The sequence below is a fragment of the Euprymna scolopes genome, chromosome 43, assembly GCF_053919585.1.
Source record: "Euprymna scolopes isolate OS-2025 chromosome 43, ASM5391958v1, whole genome shotgun sequence".
Lineage (NCBI taxonomy): Eukaryota > Metazoa > Mollusca > Cephalopoda > Sepiida > Sepiolidae > Euprymna > Euprymna scolopes.
Window position 1 is genome coordinate 301,693 of NC_136524.1, and position 22,523 is coordinate 324,215.

Here is a 22,523-nt window from a genome sequence, read left to right on the forward strand (position 1 = left end):
TGATTTTATGCCATTTTTTCGTTTTATTTAGACTAAAAAAAGGCGGCTACATCTCGTAAGAGTTAGATTAAGTCTATATGGAAATTTTCCTAGATTGTATGCCATTTTTTGTTTGATTTAGACGACACAAAGACGGCTAAATCTAGTAAGAGTTAGATCAGGTTAATACAGTAATTTTCCTAGATTTCATGCCATTTTTTCGTTTTATTTAGACTAAAAGAAGGCGGCTAAATCTCGTAAGACTTAGATTAAGTCTATATGGAAATTTTCCTCGATTGTATGGCATTTTTTGTAAGATTTAGACTACACAAAGGCAACTAAATCTAGTAAGAGTTAGATCAGGTTAATACAGTAATTTCCCTTGATTTTATGCCATTTTTTCGTTTTATTTAGACTAAAAAAGGGCGGCTAAATCTAGTAAGACTTATATTAAGTCTATATGGAAATTTTCCTGGATTGTATGCCATATATTGTTTGATTTAGACTACAAAAAGGCGGCCCAATCTTGTAAGAGTTAGATCAGGTTCATACAGTAATTTCCCTTCTTTTTATGCCATTTTTTCGTTTTATTTAGACTAAAAAAAGGCGGCTTAATCTAGTAAGACTTAAATTACGTCTATATGGAAATTATCCTAGATTGTATGCCCTTTTTTGTTAGATTTAGACTACACAAAGGCAACTAAATCTAGTAAGAGTAAGATCAGGTTCATACAGTAATTTCCCTTGATTTTATGCAATTTTTTCGTTTTATGTAGACTAAGAAAAGGCGGCTAAATCTCGTAAGACTTAGATTAAGTCTATATGGAAATTATCCTTGATTGTATGCCATTTTTGTGTTTGATTTAGACTACAAAATGGCGGCTAAATCTAGTAAGAGTTAGATCAGGTTAATACAGTAATTTCCCTTGATTTTATGCCATTTTTTCGTTTTATTTAGACTAAAGATGGGCGGCTAAATCTAGTAAGACTAAGATTAAGTCTATATGGAAAGTTTCCTAGATTGTATGCCATTTTTTTTTTATTTAGACGACACAAAGACGGCTAAATCTAGTAAGAGTTAGATCAGGTTAATACAGTAATTTCCCTTGATTTTATGCCATTTTTTCGTTTTATTTAGACTAAAAAAAGGCGGCTAAATCTAGTAAGACTTAGATTAAGTCTATATTGAAATTTTCCTGGATTGTATGCCATATATTGTTTTGATTTAGACTACAAAAAGGCGGCTAAATCTAGTAAGAGTTAGATCAGGTTAATACAGTAATTTCCCTTGATTTATTCCATTTTTTTCGTTTTATTTAGACTAAAAAAAAGCGGCTTAATCTAGTAAGACTTAGATTAAGTCTATATGGAAATTTTCCTCGATTGTATGCCCTTTTTTGTTAGATTTAGACTACAAAAAGGCGGCTAAATCTAGTAAGAGTTAGATCAGGTTCATACAGTAATTTCCCTTGATTTTATGCCATTTTTTCGTTTTATTTAGACTAAAAAAAGGCGGCTAAATCTAGTAAGACTTAGATTAAGTCTATATGGAAATTATCCTCGATTGTATGCCATTTTTTGTTTGATTTAGAATACACAAAGGCGGCTAAATCTAGTAAGAGTTATATCAGGTTCATACAGTAATTTCCCTTGATTTTATGCCATTTTTTCGTTTTATTTAGACTAAAAAAAGGCGGCTACATCTCGTAAGAGTTAGGTTAAGTCTATATGGAAAGTTTCCTAGATTGTATGCCATTTTTTGTTTGATTTAGACGACACAAAGACGGCTAAATCTAGTAAGAGTTAGATCAGGTTAATACAGTAATTTCCCTAGATTTTATGCCATTTTTTCGTTTTATTTAGACTAAAAGAAGGCGGCTAAATCTCGTAAGACTTATATTAAGTCTATATGGAAATTTTCCTCGATTGTATGGCATTTTTTGTAAGATTAAGACTACACAAAGGCAACTAAATCTAGTAAGAGTTAGATCAGGTTGATACAGTAATTTCCCTGGATTTTATGCCATTTTTTCGTTTTATTTAGACTAAAAGAAGGCGGCTAAATCTAGTAAGATTAGATTAAGTGTATATGGAAATTTTCCTAGATTGTATGCCATTTTTTGTTAGATTTAGACTACACAAAGGCAACTAAATCTAGTAAGAGTTAGATCAGGTTAATACAGTAATTTCCCTTGATTTTATGCCATTTTTTCGTTTTATTTAGACTAAAAAAAGGCGGCTAAATCTAGTAAGACTTAGATTAAGTCTATATGGAAATTATCCTCGATTGTATGCCATTTTTTGTTTGATTTAGACTACAAAAAGGCGGCTAAATCTAGTAAGAGTTATATCAGGTTCATACAGTAATTTCCCTTGATTTTATGCCATTTTTTCGTTTTATTTAGACTAAAAAAAGGCGGCTACATCTCGTAAGAGTTAGATTTAGTCTATATGGAAAGTTTCCTAGATTGTATACCATTTTTTGTTTGATTTAGACGACACAAAGACGGCTAAATCTAGTAAGAGTAAGATCAGGTTCATACAGTAATTTCCCTTGATTTTATGCCATTTTTTCGTTTTATTTGGACTAAAGATGGGCGGCTAAATCTAGTAAGACTTATATTAAGTCTATATGGAAATTTTCCTGGATTGTATGCCATATATTGTTTGATTTAGACTACAAAAAGGCGGCCCAATCTTGTACGAGTTAGATCAGGTTCATACAGTAATTTCCCTTGATTTTATGCCATTTTTTCGTTTTATTTAGACTAAAAAAAGGCGGCTTAATCTAGTAAGACTTAAATTACGTCTATATGGAAATTATCCTCGATTGTATGCCCTTTTTTGTTAGATTTAGACTACACAAAGGCAACTAAATCTAGTAAGAGTAAGATCAGGTTCATACAGTAATTTCCCTTGATTTTATGCTATTTTTTCGTTTTATGTAGACTAAGAAAAGGCGGCTAAATCTCGTAAGACTTAGATTAACTCTATATGGAAATTATCCTTGATTGTATGCCATTTTTGTGTTTGATTTAGACTACAAAAAGGCGGCTAAATCTAGTAAGAGTTAGATCAGGTTAATACAGTAATTTCCCTTGATTTTATGCCATTTTTTCGTTTTATTTAGACTAAAGATGGGCGGCTAAATCTAGTAAGACTAAGATTAAGTCTATATGGAAAGTTTCCTAGATTGTATGCCATTTTTTGTTTGATTTAGACGACACAAAGACGGCTAAATCTAGTAAGAGTTAGATCAGGTTAATACAGTAATTTCCCTTGATTTTATGCCATTTTTTCGTTTTATTTAGACTAAAAAAAGGCGGCTAAATCTAGTAAGACTTAGATTAAGTCTATATGGAAATTATCCTCGATTGTATGCCATTTTTTGTTTGATTTAGACTACAAAAAGGCGGCTAAATCTAGTAAGAGTTATATCAGGTTCATACAGTAATTTCCCTTGATTTTATGCCATTTTTTCGTTTTATTTAGACTAAAAAAAGGCGGCTACATCTCGTAAGAGTTAGATTAAGTCTATATGGAAATTTTCCTAGATTGTATGCCATTTTTTGTTTGATTTAGACGACACAAAGACGGCTAAATCTAGTAAGAGTTAGATCAGGTTAATACAGTAATTTTCCTAGATTTCATGCCATTTTTTCGTTTTATTTAGACTAAAAGAAGGCGGCTAAATCTCGTAAGACTTAGATTAAGTCTATATGGAAATTTTCCTCGATTGTATGGCATTTTTTGTAAGATTTAGACTACACAAAGGCAACTAAATCTAGTAAGAGTTAGATCAGGTTAATACAGTAATTTCCCTTGATTTTATGCCATTTTTTCGTTTTATTTAGACTAAAAAAGGGCGGCTAAATCTAGTAAGACTTATATTAAGTCTATATGGAAATTTTCCTGGATTGTATGCCATATATTGTTTGATTTAGACTACAAAAAGGCGGCCCAATCTTGTAAGAGTTAGATCAGGTTCATACAGTAATTTCCCTTCTTTTTATGCCATTTTTTCGTTTTATTTAGACTAAAAAAAGGCGGCTTAATCTAGTAAGACTTAAATTACGTCTATATGGAAATTATCCTAGATTGTATGCCCTTTTTTGTTAGATTTAGACTACACAAAGGCAACTAAATCTAGTAAGAGTAAGATCAGGTTCATACAGTAATTTCCCTTGATTTTATGCAATTTTTTCGTTTTATGTAGACTAAGAAAAGGCGGCTAAATCTCGTAAGACTTAGATTAAGTCTATATGGAAATTATCCTTGATTGTATGCCATTTTTGTGTTTGATTTAGACTACAAAATGGCGGCTAAATCTAGTAAGAGTTAGATCAGGTTAATACAGTAATTTCCCTTGATTTTATGCCATTTTTTCGTTTTATTTAGACTAAAGATGGGCGGCTAAATCTAGTAAGACTAAGATTAAGTCTATATGGAAAGTTTCCTAGATTGTATGCCATTTTTTTTTTGATTTAGACGACACAAAGACGGCTAAATCTAGTAAGAGTTAGATCAGGTTAATACAGTAATTTCCCTTGATTTTATGCCATTTTTTCGTTTTATTTAGACTAAAAAAAGGCGGCTAAATCTAGTAAGACTTAGATTAAGTCTATATTGAAATTTTCCTGGATTGTATGCCATATATTGTTTTGATTTAGACAACAAAAAGGCGGCTAAATCTAGTAAGAGTTAGATCAGGTTAATACAGTAATTTCCCTTGATTTATTCCATTTTTTTCGTTTTATTTAGACTAAAAAAAAGCGGCTTAATCTAGTAAGACTTAGATTAAGTCTATATGGAAATTTTCCTCGATTGTATGCCCTTTTTTGTTAGATTTAGACTACAAAAAGGCGGCTAAATCTAGTAAGAGTTAGATCAGGTTCATACAGTAATTTCCCTTGATTTTATGCCATTTTTTCGTTTTATTTAGACTAAAAAAAGGCGGCTAAATCTAGTAAGACTTAGATTAAGTCTATATGGAAATTATCCTCGATTGTATGCCATTTTTTGTTTGATTTAGAATACACAAAGGCGGCTAAATCTAGTAAGAGTTATATCAGGTTCATACAGTAATTTCCCTTGATTTTATGCCATTTTTTCGTTTTATTTAGACTAAAAAAAGGCGGCTACATCTCGTAAGAGTTAGGTTAAGTCTATATGGAAAGTTTCCTAGATTGTATGCCATTTTTTGTTTGATTTAGACGACACAAAGACGGCTAAATCTAGTAAGAGTTAGATCAGGTTAATACAGTAATTTCCCTAGATTTTATGCCATTTTTTCGTTTTATTTAGACTAAAAGAAGGCGGCTAAATCTCGTAAGACTTATATTAAGTCTATATGGAAATTTTCCTCGATTGTATGGCATTTTTTGTAAGATTAAGACTACACAAAGGCAACTAAATCTAGTAAGAGTTAGATCAGGTTGATACAGTAATTTCCCTTGATTTTATGCCATTTTTTCGTTTTATTTAGACTAAAAAAAGGCGGCTACATCTCGTAAGAGTTAGGTTAAGTCTATATGGAAAGTTTCCTAGATTGTATGCCATTTTTTGTTTGATTTAGACTACACAAAGGCAACTAAATCTAGTAAGAGTTAGATCAGGTTAATACAGTAATTTCCCTTGATTTTATGCCATTTTTTCGTTTTATTTAGACTAAAAAAAGGCGGCTAAATCTAGTAAGACTTAGATTAAGTCTATATGGAAATTATCCTCGATTGTATGCCATTTTTTGTTTGATTTAGACTACAAAAAGGCGGCTAAATCTAGTAAGAGTTATATCAGGTTCATACAGTAATTTCCCTTGATTTTATGCCATTTTTTCGTTTTATTTAGACTAAAAAAAGGCGGCTACATCTCGTAAGAGTTAGATTTAGTCTATATGGAAAGTTTCCTAGATTGTATACCATTTTTTGTTTGATTTAGACGACACAAAGACGGCTAAATCTAGTAAGAGTAAGATCAGGTTCATACAGTAATTTCCCTTGATTTTATGCCATTTTTTCGTTTTATTTGGACTAAAGATGGGCGGCTAAATCTAGTAAGACTTATATTAAGTCTATATGGAAATTTTCCTGGATTGTATGCCATATATTGTTTGATTTAGCTTACAAAAAGGCGGCCCAATCTTGTACGAGTTAGATCAGGTTCATACAGTAATTTCCCTTGATTTTATGCCATTTTTTCGTTTTATTTAGACTAAAAAAAGGCGGCTTAATCTAGTAAGACTTAAATTACGTCTATATGGAAATTATCCTCGATTGTATGCCCTTTTTTGTTAGATTTAGACTACACAAAGGCAACTAAATCTAGTAAGAGTAAGATCAGGTTCATACAGTAATTTCCCTTGATTTTATGCTATTTTTTCGTTTTATGTAGACTAAGAAAAGGCGGCTAAATCTCGTAAGACTTAGATTAAGTCTATATGGAAATTATCCTTGATTGTATGCCATTTTTGTGTTTGATTTAGACTACAAAAAGGCGGCTAAATCTAGTAAGAGTTAGATCAGGTTAATACAGTAATTTCCCTTGATTTTATGCCATTTTTTCGTTTTATTTAGACTAAAGATGGGCGGCTAAATCTAGTAAGACTAAGATTAAGTCTATATGGAAAGTTTCCTAGATTGTATGCCATTTTTTGTTTGATTTAGACGACACAAAGACGGCTAAATCTAGTAAGAGTTAGATCAGGTTAATACAGTAATTTCCCTTGATTTTATGCCATTTTTTCGTTTTATTTAGACTAAAAAAAGGCGGCTAAATCTAGTAAGACTTAGATTAAGTCTATATGGAAATTATCCTCGATTGTATGCCATTTTTTGTTTGATTTAGACTACAAAAAGGCGGCTAAATCTAGTAAGAGTTATATCAGGTTCATACAGTAATTTCCCTTGATTTTATGCCATTTTTTCGTTTTATTTAGACTAAAAAAAGGCGGCTACATCTCGTAAGAGTTAGATTAAGTCTATATGGAAATTTTCCTAGATTGTATGCCATTTTTTGTTTGATTTAGACGACACAAAGACGGCTAAATCTAGTAAGAGTTAGATCAGGTTAATACAGTAATTTTCCTAGATTTCATGCCATTTTTTCGTTTTATTTAGACTAAAAGAAGGCGGCTAAATCTCGTAAGACTTAGATTAAGTCTATATGGAAATTTTCCTCGATTGTATGGCATTTTTTGTAAGATTTAGACTACACAAAGGCAACTAAATCTAGTAAGAGTAAGATCAGGTTCATACAGTAATTTCCCTTGATTTTATGCCATTTTTTCGTTTTATTTGGACTAAAGATGGGCGGCTAAATCTAGTAAGACTTATATTAAGTCTATATGGAAATTTTCCTGGATTGTATGCCATATATTGTTTGATTTAGACTACAAAAAGGCGGCCCAATCTTGTACGAGTTAGATCAGGTTCATACAGTAATTTCCCTTGATTTTATGCCATTTTTTCGTTTTATTTAGACTAAAAAAAGGCGGCTTAATCTAGTAAGACTTAAATTACGTCTATATGGAAATTATCCTCGATTGTATGCCCTTTTTTGTTAGATTTAGACTACACAAAGGCAACTAAATCTAGTAAGATTAGCATCAGGTTCATACAGTAATTTCCCTTGATTTTATGCTATTTTTTCGTTTTATGTAGACTAAGAAAAGGCGGCTAAATCTCGTAAGACTTAGATTAAGTCTATATGGAAATTATCCTTGATTGTATGCCATTTTTGTGTTTGATTTAGACTACACAAAGGCGGCTAAATCTAGTAAGAGTTAGATCAGGTTAATACAGTAATTTCCCTTGATTTTATGCCATTTTTTCGTTTTATTTAGACTAAAAAAAGGCGGCTAAATCTAGTAAGACTTAGATTAAGTCTATATGGAAATTATCCTCGATTGTATGCCATTTTTTGTTTGATTTAGACTACAAAAAGGCGGCTAAATCTAGTAAGAGTTATATCAGGTTCATACAGTAATTTCCCTTGATTTTATGCCATTTTTTCGTTTTATTTAGACTAAAAAAAGGCGGCTACATCTCGTAAGAGTTAGATTAAGTCTATATGGAAATTTTCCTAGATTGTATGCCATTTTTTGTTTGATTTAGACGACACAAAGACGGCTAAATCTAGTAAGAGTTAGATCAGGTTAATACAGTAATTTTCCTAGATTTCATGCCATTTTTTCGTTTTATTTAGACTAAAAGAAGGCGGCTAAATCTCGTAAGACTTAGATTAAGTCTATATGGAAATTTTCCTCGATTGTATGGCATTTTTTGTAAGATTTAGACTACACAAAGGCAACTAAATCTAGTAAGAGTTAGATCAGGTTAATACAGTAATTTCCCTTGATTTTATGCCATTTTTTCGTTTTATTTAGACTAAAAAAGGGCGGCTAAATCTAGTAAGACTTATATTAAGTCTATATGGAAATTTTCCTGGATTGTATGCCATATATTGTTTGATTTAGACTACAAAAAGGCGGCCCAATCTTGTAAGAGTTAGATCAGGTTCATACAGTAATTTCCCTTCTTTTTATGCCATTTTTTCGTTTTATTTAGACTAAAAAAAGGCGGCTTAATCTAGTAAGACTTAAATTACGTCTATATGGAAATTATCCTAGATTGTATGCCCTTTTTTGTTAGATTTAGACTACACAAAGGCAACTAAATCTAGTAAGAGTAAGATCAGGTTCATACAGTAATTTCCCTTGATTTTATGCAATTTTTTCGTTTTATGTAGACTAAGAAAAGGCGGCTAAATCTCGTAAGACTTAGATTAAGTCTATATGGAAATTATCCTTGATTGTATGCCATTTTTGTGTTTGATTTAGACTACAAAATGGCGGCTAAATCTAGTAAGAGTTAGATCAGGTTAATACAGTAATTTCCCTTGATTTTATGCCATTTTTTCGTTTTATTTAGACTAAAGATGGGCGGCTAAATCTAGTAAGACTAAGATTAAGTCTATATGGAAAGTTTCCTAGATTGTATGCCATTTTTTTTTTGATTTAGACGACACAAAGACGGCTAAATCTAGTAAGAGTTAGATCAGGTTAATACAGTAATTTCCCTTGATTTTATGCCATTTTTTCGTTTTATTTAGACTAAAAAAAAGGCGGCTAAATCTAGTAAGACTTAGATTAAGTCTATATGGAAATTTTCCTGGATTGTATGCCATATATTGTTTGATTTAGACTACAAAAAGGCGGCTAAATCTAGTAAGAGTTAGATCAGGTTAATACAGTAATTTCCCTTGATTTATTCCATTTTTTTCGTTTTATTTAGACTAAAAAAAAGCGGCTTAATCTAGTAAGACTTAGATTAAGTCTATATGGAAATTTTCCTCGATTGTATGCCCTTTTTTGTTAGATTTAGACTACAAAAAGGCGGCTAAATCTAGTAAGAGTTAGATCAGGTTCATACAGTAATTTCCCTTGATTTTATGCCATTTTTTCGTTTTATTTAGACTAAAAAAAGGCGGCTAAATCCAGTAAGACTTAGATTAAGTCTATATGGAAATTATCCTCGATTGTATGCCATTTTTTGTTTGATTTAGAATACACAAAGGCGGCTAAATCTAGTAAGAGTTATATCAGGTTCATACAGTAATTTCCCTTGATTTTATGCCATTTTTTCGTTTTATTTAGACTAAAAAAAGGCGGCTACATCTCGTAAGAGTTAGGTTAAGTCTATATGGAAAGTTTCCTAGATTGTATGCCATTTTTTGTTTGATTTAGACGACACAAAGACGGCTAAATCTAGTAAGAGTTAGATCAGGTTAATACAGTAATTTCCCTAGATTTTATGCCATTTTTTCGTTTTATTTAGACTAAAAGAAGGCGGCTAAATCTCGTAAGACTTAGATTAAGTCTATATGGAAATTTTCCTGGATTGTATGCCATATATTGTTTGATTTAGACTACAAAAAGGCGGCCCAATCTTGTAAGAGTTAGATCAGGTTCATACAGTAATTTCCCTTCATTTTATGCCATTTTTTCGTTTTATTTAGACTAAAAAAAGGCGGCTTAATCTAGTAAGACTTAAATTAAGTCTATATGGAAATTATCCTCGATTGTATGCCCTTTTTTGTTAGATTTAGACTACACAAAGGCAACAAAATCTAGTAAGAGTAAGATCAGGTTCATACAGTAATTTCCCTTGATTTTATGAATTTTTTCGTTTTATGTAGACTAAGAAAAGGCGGCTAAATCTCGTAAGACTTAGATTAAGTCTATATGGAAATTATCCTTGATTGTATGCCATTTTTTTGTTTGATTTAGACTACAAAAAGGCGGCTAAATCTAGTAAGAGTTGGATCAGGTTAATACAGTAATTTCCCTTGATTTTATGCCATTTTTTAGTTTTATTTAGACTAAAGATGGGCGGCTAAATCTAGTAAGACTAAGATTAAGTCTATATGGAAAGTTTCCTAGATTGTATGCCATTTTTTGTTTGATTTAGACGACACAAAGACGGCTAAATCTAGTAAGAGTTAGATCAGGTTAATACAGTAATTTCCCTTGATTTTATGCCATTTTTTCGTTTTATTTAGACTAAAAAAAGGCGGCTAAATCTAGTAAGACTTAGATTAAGTCTATATGGAAATTTTCCTGGATTGTATGCCATTTTTTTGTTTGATTTAGACTACACAAAGGCGGCTAAATCTTGTAAGAGTTAGATCAGGTTAATACAGTAATTTCCCTTGATTTTATGCCATTTTTACGTTTTATTTAGACTAAAGAAAGGCGACTACATCTAGTAAGACTTAGATTAAGTCTATATGGAAATTTTCCTCGATTGTATGCCATTTTTTTGTTTGATTTAGACTACAAAAAGGCGGCTAAATCTAGTAAGAGTTAGATCAGGTTAATACAGTAATTTCCCTTGATTTTATGCCATTTTTTTGTTTTATTTAGACTAAAAAAAGGCGGCTAAATCTCGTAAGACTTAGATTAAGTCTATATGGAAATTTTCCTCGATTGTATGCCATTTTTTTGTTAGATTTAGACTACACAAAGGCAACTAAATCTAGTAAGAGTAAGATCAGGTTCATACAGTAATTTCCCTTGATTTTATGCCATTTTTTCGTTTTATGTAGACTAAAAAAAGGCGGCTAAATCTCGTAAGATTAGATTAAGTCTATATGGAAATTATCCTTGATTGTATGCCATTTTTTTGTTTGATTTAGACTACACAAAGGCAACTAAATCTTGTAAGAGTTAGATCAGGTTAATACAGTAATTTCCCTTGATTTTATGCCATTTTTTCGTTTTATTTAGACTAAAAAAAGGCGGCTAAATCTCGTAAGACTTAGATTCAGTCTATATGGAAATTTTCCTCGATTGTATGCCATTTTTTTGTAAGATTAGGCTACACAAAGGCAACTAAATCTAGTAAGAGTTAGATCAGGTTCATACAGTAATTTCCCTTGATTTTATGCCATTTTTTCGTTTTATTTAGACTAAAAAAAGGCGGCTAAATCTCGTAAGACTTAGATTCAGTCTATATGGAAATTTTCCTATATTGTATGCCATTTTTTTGTTAAATTAGTCTACACAAAGGCAACTAAATCTAGTAAGAGTTATATCAGGTTAATACAGTAATTTCCCTTGATTGTATGCCATTTTTTCGTTTTATTTAGACTAAAAAAAGGCGGCTAAATCTCGTAAGACTTAGATTCAGTCTATATGGAAATTTTCCTCGATTGTATGCTATTTTTCTGTTAGATTAGGCTACACAAAGGCAACTAAATCTAGTAAGAGTTATATCAGGTTAATACAGTAATTTCCCTTGATTGTATGCCATTTTTTCGTTTTATTTAGACTAAAAAAAGGCGGCTAAATCTCGTAAGACTTAGATTCAGTCTATATGGAAATTTTCCTCGATTGTATGCCATTTTTCTGTTAGATTAGGCTACACAAAGGCAACTAAATCTAGTAAGAGTTAGATCAGGTTAATACAGTAATTTCCCTTGATTTTATGCCATTTTTTCGTTTTATTTAGACTAAAAAAAGGCGGCTAAATCTCGTAAGACTTAGATTAAGTCTATATGGAAATTATCCTTGATTGTATGCCATTTTTTTTTGTTAGATTAGACTACAAAAAGGCGGCTAAATCTAGTAAGAGTTAGATCAGGTTCATACAGTAATTTCCTTTGATTTTATGCCATTTTTTCGTTTTATTTAGACTAAAAAAAGCGGCTTAATCTAGTAAGACTTAGATTAAGTCTATATGGACATTTTCCTAGATTGTATGCCATTTTTTGTTTGATTTAGACGACACAAAGGCGGCTAAATCTAGTAAGAGTTAGATCAGGTTAATACAGTAATTTCCCTTGATTTTATGCAATTTTTTTCGTTTTATTAAGACGAAAAAAAGGCGACTAAATCTCGTAAGACTGTGATTAAGACTGTATGGAAATTTTCCTCGATTGTATGCCATTTTTTGGTTTTATTTAGACTACAAAAAGGCGGCTAAATCTTGTAAGAGTTAGATCAGGTTCATACAGTAATTTCCCTTGATTTTATGCCATTTTTTCGTTTTATTTAGACGAAAAAAAGGCGGCTCAATCTAGTAAGACTTAGATTAAGTCTATATGGACATTTTCCTCGATTGTATGCTATTTGTTTGTTTGATTTAGACTACAAAAAGGCGGCTAAATCTTGTAAGAGTTAGATCAGGTTCATACAGTAATTTCCCTTGATTTTATGCACTTTTTCTCGTTTTAATAAGACGAAAAAAAGGCGACTAAATATCGTAAGACTGTGATTAAGACTATATGGATATTTTCCTCGATTGTATGCCATTTTTTTGTTTCATTTAGACTACAAAAAGGCGGCTAAATCTTGTAAGAGTTAGATTAGGTTAATACAGTAATTTCCCTTGATTTTATGCCATTTTTTCGTTTTATTTAAACTAAAAAAAGGCGGCTAAATCTAGTATGACTTAGATTAAGTCTATATGGAAAATTTCCTCGATTGTATGCCATTGTTTTGTTAGATTTAGACTACACAAAGGAAACTAAATCTAGTAAGAGTAAGATCAGGTTCATACAGTAATTTCCCTTGATTTTATGAATTTTTTCGTTTTATGTAGACTAAGAAAAGGCGGCTAAATCTCGTAAGACTTAGATTAAGTCTATATGGAAATTATCCTTGATTGTATGCCATTTTTTTGTTTGATTTAGACTACAAAAAGGCGGCTAAATCTAGTAAGAGTTAGATCAGGTTAATACAGTAATTTCCCTTGATTTTATGCCATTTTTTCGTTTTATTTAGACTAAAGATGGGCGGCTAAATGTAGTAAGACTAAGATTAAGTCTATATGGAAAGTTTCCTAGATTGTATGCCATTTTTTGTTTGATTTAGACGACACAAAGACGGCTAAATCTAGTAAGAGTTAGATCAGGTAAATACAGTAATTTCCCTTGATTTTATGCCATTTTTTCGTTTTATTTAGACTAAAAAAAGGCGGCTAAATCTAGTAAGACTTAGATTAAGTCTATATGGAAATTTTCCTGGATTGTATGCCATATATTGGTTGATTTAGACTACAAAAAGGCGGCTAAATCTAGTAAGAGTTAGATCAGGTTAATACAGTAATTTCCCTTGATTTTATGCCATTTTTTCGTTTTATTTAGACTAAAGAAAGGCGACTACATCTAGTAAGACTTAGATTAAGTCTATATGGAAATTTTCCTCGATTGTATGCCATTTTTTTGTTAGATTTAGACTACAAAAAGGCGGCTAAATCTAGTAAGAGTTAGATCAGGTTCATACAGTAATTTCCCTTGATTTTATGCCATTTTTTCGTTTTATTTAGACTAAAAAAAGGCGGCTGAATCTCGTAAGATTTAGATTAAGTCTATATGGAAATTTTCCTCGATTGAAGACCTTTTTTTTTGATAGATTAGGCTACACAAAGGCAACTAAATCTAGTAAGAGTTAGATCAGGTTAATACAGTAATTTCCCTTGATTTTATGCCATTTTTTCTTTTTATTTAGACTAAAAAAAGGCGACTAAATCTCGTAAGATTAGATTAAGTCTCTATGGAAATTTACCTCGATTGTATGCCATTTTTTTGTTTGATTTAGACTACACAAAGGCGGCTAAATCTTGTAAGAGTTAGATCAGGTTAATACAGTAATTTCCCTTGATTTTATGCCATTTTTTCGTTTTATTTAGACTAAAGAAAGGCGACTACATCTAGTAAGACTTAGATTAAGTCTATATGGAAATTTTCCTCGATTGTATGCCATTTTTTTGTTTGATTTAGACTACAAAAAGGCGGCTAAATCTAGTAAGAGTTAGATCAGGTTCATACAGTAATTTCCCTTGATTTTATGCCATTTTTTTGTTTTATTTAGACTAAAAAAAGGCGGCTAAATCTCGTAAGACTTAGATTAAGTCTATATGGAAATTTTCCTCGATTGTATGCCATTTTTTTGTTAGATTTAGACTACACAAAGGCAACTAAATCTAGTAAGAGTAAGATCAGGTTCATACAGTAATTTCCCTTGATTTTATGCCATTTTTTCGTTTTATGTAGACTAAAAAAAGGCGGCTAAATCTCGTAAGATTAGATTAAGTCTATATGGAAATTATCCTTGATTGTATGCCATTTTTTTGTTTGATTTAGACTACACAAAGGCAACTAAATCTTGTAAGAGTTAGATCAGGTTAATACAGTAATTTCCCTTGATTTTATGCCATTTTTTCGTTTTATTTAGACTAAAAAAAGGCGGCTAAATCTCGTAAGACTTAGATTCAGTCTATATGGAAATTTTCCTCGATTGTATGCCATTTTTTTGTAAGATTAGGCTACACAAAGGCAACTAAATCTAGTAAGAGTTAGATCAGGTTCATACAGTAATTTCCCTTGATTTTATGCCATTTTTTCGTTTTATTTAGACTAAAAAAAGGCGGCTAAATCTCGTAAGACTTAGATTCAGTCTATATGGAAATTTTCCTATATTGTATGCCATTTTTTTGTTAGATTAGGCTACACAAAGGCAACTAAATCTAGTAAGAGTTATATCAGGTTAATACAGTAATTTCCCTTGATTGTATGCCATTTTTTCGTTTTATTTAGACTAAAAAAAGGCGGCTAAATCTCGTAAGACTTAGATTCAGTCTATATGGAAATTTTCCTCGATTGTATGCCATTTTTCTGTTAGATTAGGCTACACAAAGGCAACTAAATCTAGTAAGAGTTATATCAGGTTAATACAGTAATTTCCCTTGATTGTATGCCATTTTTTCGTTTTATTTAGACTAAAAAAAGGCGGCTAAATCTCGTAAGACTTAGATTCAGTCTATATGGAAATTTTCCTCGATTGTATGCCATTTTTCTGTTAGATTAGGCTACACAAAGGCAACTAAATCTAGTAAGAGTTAGATCAGGTTAATACAGTAATTTCCCTTGATTTTATGCCATTTTTTCGTTTTATTTAGACTAAAAAAAGGCGGCTAAATCTCGTAAGACTTAGATTAAGTCTATATGGAAATTATCCTTGATTGTATGCCATTTTTTTTTGTTAGATTAGACTACAAAAAGGCGGCTAAATCTAGTAAGAGTTAGATCAGGTTCATACAGTAATTTCCTTTGATTTTATGCCATTTTTTCGTTTTATTTAGACTAAAAAAGCGGCTTAATCTAGTAAGACTTAGATTAAGTCTATATGGACATTTTCCTAGATTGTATGCCATTTTTTGTTTGATTTAGACGAAACAAAGGCGGCTAAATCTAGTAAGAGTTAGATCAGGTTAATACAGTAATTTCCCTTGATTTTATGCAATTTTTTTCGTTTTATTAAGACGAAAAAAAGGCGACTAAATCTCGTAAGACTGTGATTAAGACTGTATGGAAATTTTCCTCGATTGTATGCCATTTTTTGGTTTTATTTAGACTACAAAAAGGCGGCTAAATCTTGTAAGAGTTAGATCAGGTTCATACAGTAATTTCCCTTGATTTTATGCCATTTTTTCGTTTTATTTAGACGAAAAAAAGGCGGCTCAATCTAGTAAGACTTAGATTAAGTCTATATGGACATTTTCCTCGATTGTATGCAATTTGTTTGTTTGATTTAGACTACAAAAAGGCGGCTAAATCTTGTAAGAGTTAGATCAGGTTCATACAGTAATTTCCCTTGATTTTATGAACTTTTTCTCGTTTTAATAAGACGAAAAAAAGGCGACTAAATATCGTAAGACTGTGATTAAGACTATATGGATATTTTCCTCGATTGTATGCCATTTTTTTGTTTCATTTAGACTACAAAAAGGCGGCTAAATCTTGTAAGAGTTAGATTAGGTTAATACAGTAATTTCCCTTGATTTTATGCCATTTTTTCGTTTTATTTAAACTAAAAAAAGGCGGCTAAATCTAGTATGACTTAGATTAAGTCTATATGGAAATTTTCCTCGATTGTATGCCATTGTTTTGTTAGATTTAGACTACACAAAGGAAACTAAATCTAGTAAGAGTAAGATCAGGTTCATACAGTAATTTCCCTTGATTTTATGAATTTTTTCGTTTTATGTAGACTAAGAAAAGGCGGCTAAATCTCGTAAGACTTAGATTAAGTCTATATGGAAATTATCCTTGATTGTATGCCATTTTTTTGTTTGATTTAGACTACAAAAAGGCGGCTAAATCTAGTAAGAGTTAGATCAGGTTAATACAGTAATTTCCCTTGATTTTATGCCATTTTTTCGTTTTATTTAGACTAAAGATGGGCGGCTAAATCTAGTAAGACTAAGATTAAGTCTATATGGAAAGTTTCCTAGATTGTATGCCATTTTTTGTTTGATTTAGACGACACAAAGACGGCTAAATCTAGTAAGAGTTAGATCAGGTTAATACAGTAATTTCCCTTGATTTTATGCCATTTTTTCGTTTTATTTAGACTAAAAAAAGGCGGCTAAATCTAGTAAGACTTAGATTAAGTCTATATGGAAATTTTCCTGGATTGTATGCCATATATTGGTTGATTTAGACTACAAAAAGGCGGCTAAATCTAGTAAGAGTTAGATCAGGTTAATACAGTAATTTCCCTTGATTTTATGCCATTTTTTCGTTTTATTTAGACTAAAGAAAGGAGACTACATCTAGTAAGACTTAGATTAAGTCTATATGGAAATTTTCCTCGATTGTATGCCATTTTTTTGTTAGATTTAGACTACAAAAAGGCGGCTAAATCTAGTAAGAGTTAGATCAGGTTCATACAGTAATTTCCCTTGATGTTATGCCATTTTTTCGTTTTATTTAGACTAAAAAAAGGCGGCTGAATCTCGTAAGATTTAGATTAAGTCTATATGGAAATTTTCCTCGATTGAAGACCTTTTTTTTTGATAGATTAGGCTACACAAAGGCAACTAAATCTAGTAAGAGTTAGATCAGGTTAATACAGTAATTTCCCTTGATTTTATGCCATTTTTTCTTTTTATTTAGACTAAAAAAAGGCGACTAAATCTCGTAAGATTAGATTAAGTCTATATGGAAATTTACCTCGATTGTATGCCATTTTTTTGTTTGATTTAGACTACACAAAGGCGGCTAAATCTTGTAAGAGTTAGATCAGGTTAATACAGTAATTTCCCTTGATTTTATGCCATTTTTTCGTTTTATTTAGACTAAAGAAAGGCGACTACATCTAGTAAGACTTAGATTAAGTCTATATGGAAATTTTCCTCGATTGTATGCCATTTTTTTGTTTGATTTAGACTACAAAAAGGCGGCTAAATCTAGTAAGAGTTAGATCAGGTTAATACAGTAATTTCCCTTGATTTTATGCCATTTTTTTGTTTTATTTAGACTAAAAAAAGGCGGCTAAATCTCGTAAGACTTAGATTAAGTCTATATGGAAATTTTCCTCGATTGTATGCCATTTTTTTGTTAGATTTAGACTACACAAAGGCAACTAAATCTAGTAAGAGTAAGATCAGGTTCATACAGTAATTTCCCTTGATTTTATGCCATTTTTTCGTTTTATGTAGACTAAAAAAAGGCGGCTAAATCTCGTAAGATTAGATTAAGTCTATATGGAAATTATCCTTGATTGTATGCCATTTTATTGTTTGATTTAGACTACACAAAGGCAACTAAATCTTGTAAGAGTTAGATCAGGTTAATACAGTAATTTCCCTTGATTTTATGCCATTTTTTCGTTTTATTTAGACTAAAAAAAGGCGGCTAAATCTCGTAAGACTTAGATTCAGTCTATATGGAAATTTTCCTCGATTGTATGCCATTTTTTTGTAAGATTAGGCTACACAAAGGCAACTAAATCTAGTAAGAGTTAGATCAGGTTCATACAGTAATTTCCTTTGATTTTATGCCATTTTTTCGTTTTATTTAGACTAAAAAAAGGCGGCTAAATCTCGTAAGACTTAGATTCAGTCTATATGGAAATTTTCCTATATTGTATGCCATTTTTTTGTTAGATTAGGCTACACAAAGGCAACTAAATCTAGTAAGAGTTATATCAGGTTAATACAGTAATTTCCCTTGATTGTATGCCATTTTTTCGTTTTATTTAGACTAAAAAAAGGCGGCTAAATCTCGTAAGACTTAGATTCAGTCTATATGGAAATTTTCCTCGATTGTATGCCATTTTTCTGTTAGATTAGGCTACACAAAGGCAACTAAATCTAGTAAGAGTTATATCAGGTTAATACAGTAATTTCCCTTGATTGTATGCCATTTTTTCGTTTTATTTAGACTAAAAAAAGGCGGCTAAATCTCGTAAGACTTAGATTCAGTCTATATGGAAATTTTCCTCGATTGTATGCCATTTTTCTGTTAGATTAGGCTACACAAAGGCAACTAAATCTAGTAAGAGTTAGATCAGGTTAATACAGTAATTTCCCTTGATTTTATGCCATTTTTTCGTTTTATTTAGACTAAAAAAAGGCGGCTAAATCTCGTAAGACTTAGATTAAGTCTATATGGAAATTATCCTTGATTGTATGCCATTTTTTTTGTTTGATTTAGACTACAAAAAGGCGGCTAAATCTAGTAAGAGTTAGATCAGGTTCATACAGTAATTTCCTTTGATTTTATGCCATTTTTTCGTTTTATTTAGACTAAAAAAAGCGGCTTAATCTAGTAAGACTTAGATTAAGTCTATATGGACATTTTCCTAGATTGTATGCCATTTTTTGTTTGATTTAGACGACACAAAGGCGGCTAAATCTAGTAAGAGTTAGATCAGGTTAATACAGTAATTTCCCTTGATTTTATGCAATTTTTTTCGTTTTATTAAGACGAAAAAAGGCGACTAAATCTCGTAAGACTGTGATTAAGACTGTATGGAAATTTTCCTCGATTGTATGCCATTTTTTGGTTTTATTTAGACTACAAAAAGGCGGCTAAATCTTGTAAGAGTTAGATCAGGTTCATACAGTAATTTCCCTTGATTTTATGCCATTTTTTCGTTTTATTTAGACGAAAAAAAGGCGGCTCAATCTAGTAAGACTTAGATTAAGTCTATATGGACATTTTCCTCGATTGTATGCAATTTGTTTGTTTGATTTAGACTACAAAAAGGCGGCTAAATCTTGTAAGAGTTAGATCAGGTTCATACAGTAATTTCCCTTGATTTTATGCACTTTTTCTCGTTTTAATAAGACGAAAAAAAGGCGACTAAATATCGTAAGACTGTGATTAAGACTATATGGATATTTTCCTCGATTTTATGCCATTTTTTTGTTTCATTTAGACTACAAAAAGGCGGCTAAATCTTGTAAGAGTTAGATTAGGTTAATACAGTAATTTCCCTTGATTTTATGCCATTTTTTCGTTTTATTTAAACTAAAAAAAGGCGGCTAAATCTAGTAAGACTTAGATTAACTCTATATGGAAATTTTCCTCGATTGTATGCCATTGTTTTGTAAGATTTAGACTACACAAAGGAAACTAAATCTAGTAAGAGTAAGATCAGGTTCATACAGTAATTTCCCTTGATTTTATGCCATTTTTTCGTTTTATGTAGACTAAGAAAAGGCGGCTAAATCTCGTAAGATTAGATTAAGTCTATATGGAAATTATCCTTGATTGTATGCCATTTTTTTGTTTGATTTAGACTACACAAAGGCAACTAAATCTTGTAAGAGTTAGATCAGGTTAATACAGTAATTTCCCTTGATTTTATGCCATTTTTTCGTTTTATTTAGACTAAAAAAAGGCGGCTAAATCTCGTAAGACTTAGATTCAGTCTATATGGAAATTTTCCTCGATTGTATGCCATTTTTTTGTTAGATTAGGCTACACAAAGGCAACTAAATCTAGTAAGAGTTAGATCAGGTTCATACAGTAATTTCCCTTGATTTTATGCCATTTTTTCGTTTTATTTAGACTAAAAAAAGGCGGCTAAATCTAGTAAGACTTAGATTAAGTCTATATGGAAATTTTCCTATATTGTATGCCATTTTTTTGTTAGATTAGGCTACACAAAGGCAACTAAATCTAGTAAGAGTTATATCAGGTTCATACAGTAATTTCCCTTGATTGTATGCCATTTTTTCGTTTTATTTAGACTAAAAAAAGGCGGCTAAATCTCGTAAGACTTAGATTCAGTCTATATGGAAATTTTCCTCGATTGTATGCCATTTTTCTGTTAGATTAGGCTACACAAAGGCAACTAAATCTAGTAAGAGTTATATCAGGTTAATACAGTAATTTCCCTTGATTGTATGCCATTTTTTCGTTTTATTTAGACTAAAAAAAGGCGGCTAAATCTCGTAAGACTTAGATTCAGTCTATATGGAAATTTTCCTCGATTGTATGCCATTTTTCTGTTAGATTAGGCTACACAAAGGCAACTAAATCTAGTAAGAGTTAGATCAGGTTAATACAGTAATTTCCCTTGATTTTATGCCATTTTTTCGTTTTATTTAGACTAAAAAAAGGCGGCTAAATCTCGTAAGACTTAGATTAAGTCTATATGGAAATTATCCTTGATTGTATGCCATTTTTTTTGTTTCATTTAGACTACAAAAAGGCGGCTAAATCTAGTAAGAGTTAGATCAGGTTCATACAGTAATTTCCTTTGATTTTATGCCATTTTTTCGTTTTATTTAGACTAAAAAAAAGCGGCTTAATCTAGTAAGACTTAGATTAAGTCTATATGGACATTTTCCTCGATTGTATGCAATTTTTTTTTTGATTTAGACTACAAAAAGGCGGCTAAATCTTGTAAGAGTTAGATCAGGTTAATACAGTAATTTTCCTTGATTTTATGCCATTTTTTCGTTTTATTTTGACTAAAAGAAGGCGGCTAAACCTCGTAAGACTTATATTAAGTCTATATGGAAATTTTCCTAGATTGTATGCCATTTTTTGTTAGATTTAGACTACACAAAGGCAACTAAATCTAGTAAGAGTTAGATCAGGTTAATACAGTAATTTCCCTTGTTTTTATGCCATTTTTTCGTTTTATTTAGACTAAAAAAAGGCGGCTTAATCTAGTAAGACTTAGATTAAGTCTATATGGAAATTTTCCTCGATTGTATGCCATTTTTTTTGTTTGATTTAGACTACAAAAAGGCGGCTAAATCTTGTAAGAGTTATATCAGGTTCATACAGTAATTTCCCTTGATTTTATGCAATTTTTTTCGTTTTATTTAGACTAAAAAAAGGCGGCTCAATCTAGTAAGACTTTGGTTCTGGTAAACGTGTCTACCTCCACGTTTACTCACCTCTCTCTCTCCCTCTCTCTTCCCCTCTCCATCTCTATTCTCTTATAGAGACACAGAGAGAGAAAACAGAAAGAGTAAGAAAGCCAGAGAGGGGGGAGAGATGCTCGTTAACACTTAGACTCAGACTAAGGTTAGACTAAGACCTTGATTAAACTAAGACTTATACTTAGACTTAGACTTAGATTTAGACTTGGACTTAGGGTTTGACTTAGACTTAGACTTAGGGTTAGATGGGACGTAGGGTTAGACTTAGACTTAGACTGAGACTTAGACTAATGCTTAGGGTTAGACTTAGATTTTGGGTAGACTTAGACTTAGGGTTAGACTTTGACTTATAGTTTGACGTAGACTAAGTGTTAGACTTAGACTTAGGGTAAGATATAGACTCAGACTAAGGTTCGACTTAGTTTACACGTAGCCTTGGACTTAGACTTAAACGTAGGGTTAGACTTATACTTATATTACACTTATACTTAGACATAGACTTATACTTAGACTTGGACTTAGACTCAGACGAAGACTTAGACTAAGACCTTGATTAAACTAAGACTTATACTTAGACTTAGACTTAAATTTAGACTTGGACGCAGAGTTAGACTTAGACTTAAGGGTTAGGGTTAGGGTTATGGTTAGACTCTGTTTTTAGGGTTATGATTAGGGTTAGACTTAGAGTTAGACTAAGGGTTAGACCAAGACTGAGACTTAGACTTAGACAGACTTCGGGTTCGACTTAGACTTAGACTTACACTTAGACTTACACTAACACTGAGACTTAGACTTTGACTTAGACTAGGGGGTAGGGTTTGGGTTAGGGTTATGGGTAGTGTTCGGGTTCAGGGT